Raw genomic sequence first — 8,824 nt, 5'->3', positions numbered from 1 at the left:
GAGTTGGACATCGGAAATTAAGCAGCTGCCTTAAGCAAGCTCTGTAAATAAGGGAGTGTGGGTTTTACTAGCTTCTTCATAGCTTGAACAACTCTTCAGGTACTACTAACCAAGGACAGGTCTTACATTTTATTTATTTATTTATTTATTTATTTATTTATTTATTTATTTATGGGTCTGGGGATGGAACACAGGCGAGTTTGACCACTGAGCTACACCCCCTGTCCTATTTTTTTATTCTTTATTTTGAAACAGGGTCTCACTAAGTTGTGGAGGGGCTCACTAAGTAGCTGAGGCTGGACACGAACCATGATCCTCCAGTCTCAGCTTCCCGAATGCTGGGATTACAAGAGTGTGCCACCACACCCGGCTAGGTCTTAAGTTTTAAAAGCTAAACAGAATTCCATGGACTGCTCCCTAGGGAGTGATAATGACCCAGTACCAGTACCACCTATGTGGCTTTATGTGCCTGAAAACATCTTTTGCTGAGAACTGAGAGGGATGAGGGTCAGACCAATAACCGGTTAACACAAGAATTCCACTTTATTTATTTATGTATTTATTTATTTATTGCAGTATGGAATTGAACCCATGGCCTCGTTGTTGCTAGGCAACTACTCTACCACTAAGTTACATCCCCAGCCATTTTTATTTTTGAGATAGGTCTTGCTAAGTTGCCCAGGCTGGCCTTGAACCTGTGCTCCTCCTGCCTCTGCCTCCCCGGTAGCATCGTATCCAGGAAAAATTCTACTTTATTGAAATGATTTTACTGATGCTTTCTAAACCTCACTAACAGAAATCAGCGTCCAAGTTAAAACCAGTCGTCATCTGAATTCCCAGCATCCTAACGCTGTAAACAAACTGCATTGTCTTTCCTGTATCCTATGGCTGTATGGCTCACCACCAGCCTCAGAACAGCTTGTTTTCTTTGCATGGAACATGTGCTCTCCAAATCCTACTTGTCACAACTATCAGCTCCTCCAAGAAGCCCCTTTCTTCTTATCTGTGTAGCCCAGGGAAGCCCCCTTTCCCTGGGACTGCCCCCGCGCATTATCTCCCTGCTCTCATGACATTTCAGTTTGTGTCTTTTTGAGGGAGGTACTGGAGATTAAATCCAGAGGCATTCATTCTCCTAGCTACACCCCTCAACCCTTTTAATTTTTTTATTTTGAAACAGGCTTTTTCTAAGTTGCTGAGGGCCTCGCTACGTTGCTAGACTAGCCTTAAATGTTATCCTCCTGTCTCAGCCTTCCAAGTACTGGGATTGCAGATGCGTCTCACCCACTGGGTTTCTGCATTGTTTAAGGTCATTTCCATTCCCATTCCTATTACATAGAAATCCCACTGGAGACGAATTGGTATCTGGTTCCTAATTCCATTCCCCAACAACACGTGGCTTCGGACTTTGTACGTTGGGTTCAGCAGATAACACGTTAAATAAATGACCTCCCAGACATCATGTCGGTGCCTGGTATTTGTCCTTCCCTGACTGTGTCCATCTGGGGTGTGAGATAATGCGGTATGCTCCCCTCTAGCCCCGTCTGCATCCCCAGTTGAAGAACAGCAAAGGACAGTTATAGATCTCTCCCTGGGCCAATGTTGCAATCCTTCCCTTTGCAAACACATGACAGCGTTTCTTGCTTCCGGATCTTTCTATGTATCTGCAGTGAACAAACTCCAAACTCCCTAGGAAACCTGGGCTGGTTATTGAAATGGGGCATGTTACTAAAGACACAGCTGTTCTTCCCCCACCACCCCTCGCTCTGTTATATAACACGTCAACCCGTTCTTTCACATTTAGAAATGTAAGAGCTGATGACGCCACCTCCTTCTACCCCTTGCAGGGATCACTGCCAGAGAGCTGTTGTAATGACACTGCCACACCTGACCTTTTGGAGCAAGAGGAGAAAGCAGGCTCCAGTAGGAGCCCAGAATGAGGAGGGTAGACATTAAAGTTGCTTAAAACTTATGGGCTTGTTACTTTATGTAAATCCACTTTGCAATTAAAGCAACTATTGGAGCTGAATATTTTCTCCCGCAGAAGGAGAACTGGATTTCTGACTCTGGGTCTCTCTGTCTTTCTCCTTCTGAAGAACTGAACTCTGGCAACACAGGTTCATGTTTTCTGCTAATTCATGATTCTTGCCCCTTTTGTAGTATTTGAGATTTGCGTGAAGTTTACTTTGTGGTTATGACATTACACCATTAGTTGAGTTTCAGATGGGACTGGGCGAAAGGTAAGGAACGGGTCTATCAGGACGTGAACCTGCCTGGGATTCCAGCTGGGCCACTGTTGGCAGGTTGCTCTGGGGAAAGCCAACTAGCCTGTCTGCCTTCCAAGCCTCCAGTCTGAAAAGACGGAGGCAGCATTAATATATACTCTCGGGTTTGTCATAGAATTAGAACGAGATAGTGCTTGTGAAAATGCAGTGTGCTGGGTGTGATGGCGCATGCCTGCCATCCCAGTATGCAGGAGGGAGAAACAGAAGAACTGCAAGTTCAAGACCAGCCTCAGCAACTTTGTGAGACTGTTTCAAAAAATAAAAAATAAAAAGGGCTGGAGGGTAGAGCTTGGAGGTAGAAAGGATAGAAGCAGAGTAGACGAGTGAGGGCAAGCGGGTTTGCTTTATGGGTCTGGAAAGCAGTGTGTCTCCTATGAATTTGGGGTTCTATACTGTAAATAGGATGTAGCAATAGCCACTTCCGAGTACAAAGGCGATGATATTCATGAGGCACAGAGCCTAGGACCTGTCATAGATGGCTGCTCAATATGGCAACTTTCCAAAGAATAAGAAAAGTGCCAACTTAGTGTCATGAGGGTTCAAAGTGACCACCACGAACAGCGGTATCTGGTTGGAAAAATCTGGAATGGCTTCATCAAAGACTTAGAATCTGATTGGAAGCTTGATGGATAAAAGATCTCCGTGTTGGAAGACAACAGTAGCATGCACAATTCCAAGCACTTGACATACATTATCTCATTTAATACCAAAACATGGCTACCACTGCTGATCCCATGATTACCATTTGCAGATGAGAAGATTGAGGCACAGAGAGTCGAAGGGATTGGTCCAAAGTCCCACAGATGTTTGAGAGCAGAGTAGTCAGCAGATCCAAGCAGCTGAGCCTTCGCTCATAACCATCGCTGAGATGGGGCCAGGGCTGGAGGGCGAGGAGAAGTATCACAGGAGCAGAGAAGGTGGATGAATCTGAACCTCGCATCTTCTTCTCCCACGAGGTAGTGGGGTAAAGAGGAGAGATGGGAACGGTCAGAAAACCTTTAGGGCAACAAGGGGAGAGGGGTAGGGCTGGCACAAAGTTGAGAGCCACAAAGGGGTTAGAGGGGCTGGCCCTGAGCTCAGCTGATGCCTGCTGATTGGGAAGGCAGCGAGAAGGAGGGTTTGGATTCTGCAAATCGAGGCCAGACTTCAACATGAGGCCTGGATTTTCTTGGGAGGTTCAGCATGCAGTAGCTTATCAAGACCTCATTTCAAAATAAAAATTGGCCTGGGGTGTAGCTCAGAGATAGAATGCCCCGGGTTTAGCCCTCAGTATCCCCCCCCCACACACACACACACAGAGAAAGAGAGAAAGAAAGAGAGAAAGAAAGAGAGAAAGAAAGAAAGGAAGAAAGAAAGAAAAAGAAGGAAGGAAGGAAGGAAGGAAGGAAGGAAGGAAGAAAGAAAAGGAAGAAAGAAAAGAAAGAAAGAAAAGGAACCAGCCCATCCTCTTCTCTGTCTGAAAAAACGCTCCTGACCTTGACTTTTGTCTCTTGCTTCTCATCAAGTCTTGGTATATGTGCTTTTTTTTTTTTTTTTTAAGTACTGGGGATCAAATCCAGAGCCTCACATATGCCAGGAAAGCACTCTATCACTGAATCCCATCCTCACAGCCCTGGCCCTTTTAATTTATTTTTTATTCTTTATTTTGAAACAGGGTCTCGCTGAGTTACAAAGGGTCTCACTAAGTAGCTGAGGCTGGCCACAAACCGTGATCCTCCTGTCTCAGCCTCCCGAATGCTGGGATTACAAGTGTGCATCACCACACCCGGCGATTTTTAAATTTTTTGAGACAGGATCTCACTATGTCACCTACCCTAGCCTGGAATGTTCCCTTTCCCAGCATCAGGCTTCCAGGTAGCTGGGGGGTACAGCCTGCACCACTGCATCCAGCCAGCCATGTGCTCCTAGAAAAGGTTAGACTTGCAATTGTTTTCCCATAAAAGGTTAGACTTGCAATTATTTTCCTATAAAAGGTTAGACTTGCAATTGTTTTCAAGTGTGAGCAGTGGAATGTCATTGTGTGCATGTTTAATTCGTGTCAGCATCCGGGTTGTGAAAAGCAATCCTGCAAAGCCTGTGGAAGGAAACAAGAAACACCCTTCCATTTTTTTAAAAAAATAGAAACAACAATAAACATGCATATTTTGGGGATGGCTGGGGATGTGGCTCAGTGGTAGAAAACTTGCCTGGCATACATGGGGCCCTGGGTTCTATCACCAACGCCAAAATAAATAAATAAATAAATAAATAAATAAATAAATAAATAAATACATGTAGTATGCTTTTAAAAGCACACTCAAGGTTTATATAGCAAGTTTGTAGTGTTATTTTGCATGAGATTTGCTCCGCTCTCAAATTCAGAGTATTAAGCGCACACTTTTATCTGGCCTCAAGTGCCCAGCTCTCTCTTTCATGAAATCGTGATGTATTATTTCATGTGGTCCGAGGTTGTCAATACTAGACTCAAAGTTGCTTCCTCTAAAAAGCTTAACTGGGCGGGGTGATGATGAGTCAGTGGAAACGCGGTGTGCTGCCTCCGTGACCCCCGGGCCTGTCATCTCAGAAACAGTCCAGAGCGTGTGTCTCACTAAGGCTTTCTGGCTCCTCCTTGCAGAAGCTCACATATCTGTGTGCAAAAGTAGAGTTACTGAAAGGTAGTTAGCACAAATTATTCCATCACTCAACCACAAAAGAGTCTTTCTTTTGGCAAAATATTTATGACTCTTAAGTAACTTCTCTGTATATTTATTTTTGTTTGCTATACTTACGTATAGCAAACTCTAGAGTATACGTATATATACTCTAATGAAAAGAAACCTAATGTTCGATTAATTGAAATAACTGGTATTTGCCAAGAAGACTCAAGGAACTGCTCTGATCTTCTTTTATTCAAGAAAAAAAAATCACTGCTTTATAAAATAAACCTTACTATAGCTGGGTGTGGTGGTGCACGCTTATTATCCCAGTACTTAGGAGGCTGAAACAGGAGGATCACAGGTTCAAGCACAACCTCAATAACTTAGCGAAAACTGATTTCAAAAATAAAATAAAAGAGAAAATACAGCTGAGAGTGTAGCTCAGAGGTAAAATGCCTCTGGGTTCAACCCCCAGTGCCACCAAAAATAAATAAATAAATAAAAATAAGAAACATACTATGAAAAATACCTGGTTGCAGTTTTATCAGTTTTGTTCCCATTAAACTTGGTAAATGGTACCCACAAGTACTTATTAAGCATAGATATAAATGATTGCTATCGCTTGCCTCCAGCCTTTCTTACTCTTTCCCACATTTTGCTACTTCAGAAATCCTTCAGGGGTGAAGTTCTTGCGACTGATCAACGACCAACCCAGAACAAAGGCTTTCTTCACTCATGTACTGCTTCATTCACCCTTGTGCTCATTACATATTAATCGAGCACCTATTACACGTCTAGCGCTATTCAAGCAAGACACTTGGAATTCATTAGTGCAAAGAAGCAGGAAATGAGTCCTGACCTTCTGGGGCTTCCAATTTCATGGTGAATAGTTAGATTAAAAAAAAAAATAAGTAAGCAAGAGAATTTTGAGTTTCTAGAAGGTTCATAAGTTTCTGGAAAATAAAAGTAAAAAGAAGAGTAGGGTAAAGAATGTGTGTGTGTGGGTGGAAGGAGAAGGCAGACTGCCCTGTTAAATAGGGCCACTGTGGACACACCCAGAGGAGAGCCGGAGACGCAGAGATTTTAGGAGTAGGCCAAGCTAATATGTGTCTTAAAGCAGAGGGAAGAGCTGGGGTAAAGGCCCAGCAGGAGCCTGGTGAGTGCCCAGGAAGCAGGAAGGTCATGTGGGCTGGAGGGAGGAGGGAGGAGGAGAGGGGGACCTCGAAGAGAGAGGGGTCAGGGGTGTTGTGTGCGAGTTGGAGGGGCGGGGGCACTGCAGGCCTGTGAGCAGTGATGTGACTTGATCCCGCTCCATGCTGAAAAGGTTCCCCCAACTTGGGCGCACGGGCGCAGCTGTAATTCCAGCTACCTGGGAGTCTGTGGCAGGAGGATGACTCAAAGTGAGGCTAGCCTGGCCAACTTCATGAGATTCTTTCTTGCAACAAAAAAATAAAAAGGTCCGAAAATGTAACTGAGAGAGTCATTCTGGGTTCAAACTCCAGTGCCAGGGAGGGGGTGTTGGGAGTGTAGGGAGGGTGTTGGGGAGCGGAAGGACTCCTTTAGTACTGGGTTGAGAAGGGACAATGGAGGAGCCAGTGTGGAAGTAGGGAGTCCAAATTATTTTCCTTTTTCTTTTTTGGTCCTGAAGATTGAACCGAGGGGTATTATACTATTATACCTCCAAGCTATGCCCCCACTCCCCATTTTCTTTCCTTCCTTCTTTCTTTCCTTCTTTCTTTCTTTCTTTCTTTCTTTCTTTCTTTCTTTCTTTCTTTTTTTTTTTTGAAACAGGGTCTCACTAAGTTGCTGAGGCTGGCCTCCAACCTGCTGTCTCAGCCTCCCAGGTACTGAAATTACAGAGATGTCCTGCCCTCCAGGCCAAATTATATTTTCTAAAATCTCACCAGAAAATACTAAAAAAAAAAAAAAAAAGAAACCCTCTTTGGTTTACATTGTTTTATACTTTTTTTCCTCTCACTAAGTAGCTAAGGCTGGCTGCGAACCTGTGATCCTCCTATCTCAGCTTCCTAAGCACTGGGATTATAAGCACGCACCACCACATCTGGCTGGTTTACATTGTTTTAAAGCAGACTTAGAACTAAAGAAAACCCAGCCTCCTGTTTAGTTGCGTGGGGGGTCCGCCGCCCCTATCCCTCCTGATAGGGCGGCTCCTCCTGCTCCCCACGGGACCTCTAGAAGCCCATCAGATAGCCCCACAGATGGCAGCTCACTGAGGGAGGACCACTGAGGCAAACACAGGCTAGAACATTCCAGTCGTATTCTGGAATGTTCAGTGATGCAAGCAAAGAATGGGTTTGAGGCAAAGGGACAGGCAGGATGCTCCCAGCATCTCAGTGATGTAGAAGATGCCTAAAGGACATGGGTTTTGGTACTTAGTGACAAGATACAAAAGAGCACGCCTTTCCACACTTGGGGGCTTTCAGCTGTCGTGATGCACCAAAGACTTGGTCGTGCGTGTGTGTGTGTGTGTGTGTCGGGGGAAAGACAGCTACAGAGAGAAACATAGGGAGGTTGAGGAGGGATCCCTGGTATGTAAGAAGACATCCAAAAAATGAAGGCTCAGATGTAAGGCTGTAGAAAGATTGACCGAGGAAGGACTGTCTTCCGAGTCTACCAGGATGCCTGGATGACCGGGGCTCTCTTAATTATTCCATATGACTGAGAATGCAGGAGTTCAGTTATTGGGAGAACTCCTAGGAGAGACGACTGCCCTAGAAAGAGAGGTCTCTGCTGAACCTAGTCAAGCGTCAGAAGGTTTAAATGGGAGGGACTACAGGGATATAACCAATCACGGGAGACCAGCAGCAAGGTCGGTCAGTCGCTGAGCTGTAGGGAGGACACAGGGTTCAGAGCCAGCTGGAGGCCACTGGGGTCGCCTGGAGCATCTCTGGAGCAGCCAGGATCCCAGGCTGCTGGTGCGTGGGTGAGAAGAGCTCAGCACAGCCAGCCCTTGCTGCCTGGGCCAAGGTAGCAGGAGGCTGCGCAAAGACCTCGGCGTTCACGTTCCTGACAAGACTTCCTATCTGTCTACACGCAAACCAGTTTAGAAAAGCAGGCCACTACGTCTATTTTGAGAGTCCCGAGGAGGACATGGTATAAACTCCCTTCAGAAATGCAAAGACCGTTACTTAAAATGAATTCTCCTTGTGTTCTCCACGGCCCGCTTGCTCCGATGGAAAGCTGTTTTCTTCTGTCCTGGCCTGGGTGGGAGAGTGGCGAAGAGCCACTGTGCAGTCACCACCTGCTGCATCTAAGGCCGAGACGCCAGACTCTCTCTTCCTCTGTCCACCCCCTCCCGTGGGCCGCCCACCGTGGCATCTCTGCGGGCCAAGAAAAGGCTTCAGACTGAGAGACAGAGGGAGCCTCTCGCCACCGGGTAGATGAGTTATGGGTTCCTGTTACAGTGTGCCACCAGATCCTTGTGTGCCTCAGTAAAATGAGGGAGATTTGAACTTGGACATAGGAAGGTGATGATGATGATGATGTTGTGTGCGTGTGTGTGTGTGTGTGTGTGTGTGTATTTTTGTATTGGGGTTGAACCCAAAGGCAATGTGCCTCTGAACCACATCCCTAGCCTTTTTTGGTACTGAAGATGGAACCCAGGGGCATTCTACCTCCGAGTTATACCCCCAACCCTATTTTGTATTCTTTATTTTGAAACAGGGTTTCACTGAGTTGCAAAGGGCCTCACTAAGTAGCTGAGGCTGTCCATATACTGTGATCCTCATGTCTCAGCCTCCCAAATGCTGGGATTAAAAGCACATGCTACCATGCCAAGCCACCTTCAGCCTTTAAAAAAAAAAATTATTTTGAAACAGGACCTCGCTAAGTTGCTGAAGTTGTCCTCAAACCTGCAATCCTCCTGTCTCAGCCTCCTCGGTCCTG

Source organism: Muscardinus avellanarius (genome assembly GCF_963383645.1).
Source record: "Muscardinus avellanarius genome assembly, chromosome: 2".
Taxonomy (NCBI): Eukaryota; Metazoa; Chordata; class Mammalia; order Rodentia; family Gliridae; genus Muscardinus; species Muscardinus avellanarius.
Note: the sequence above shows the minus strand (reverse complement) of the source record.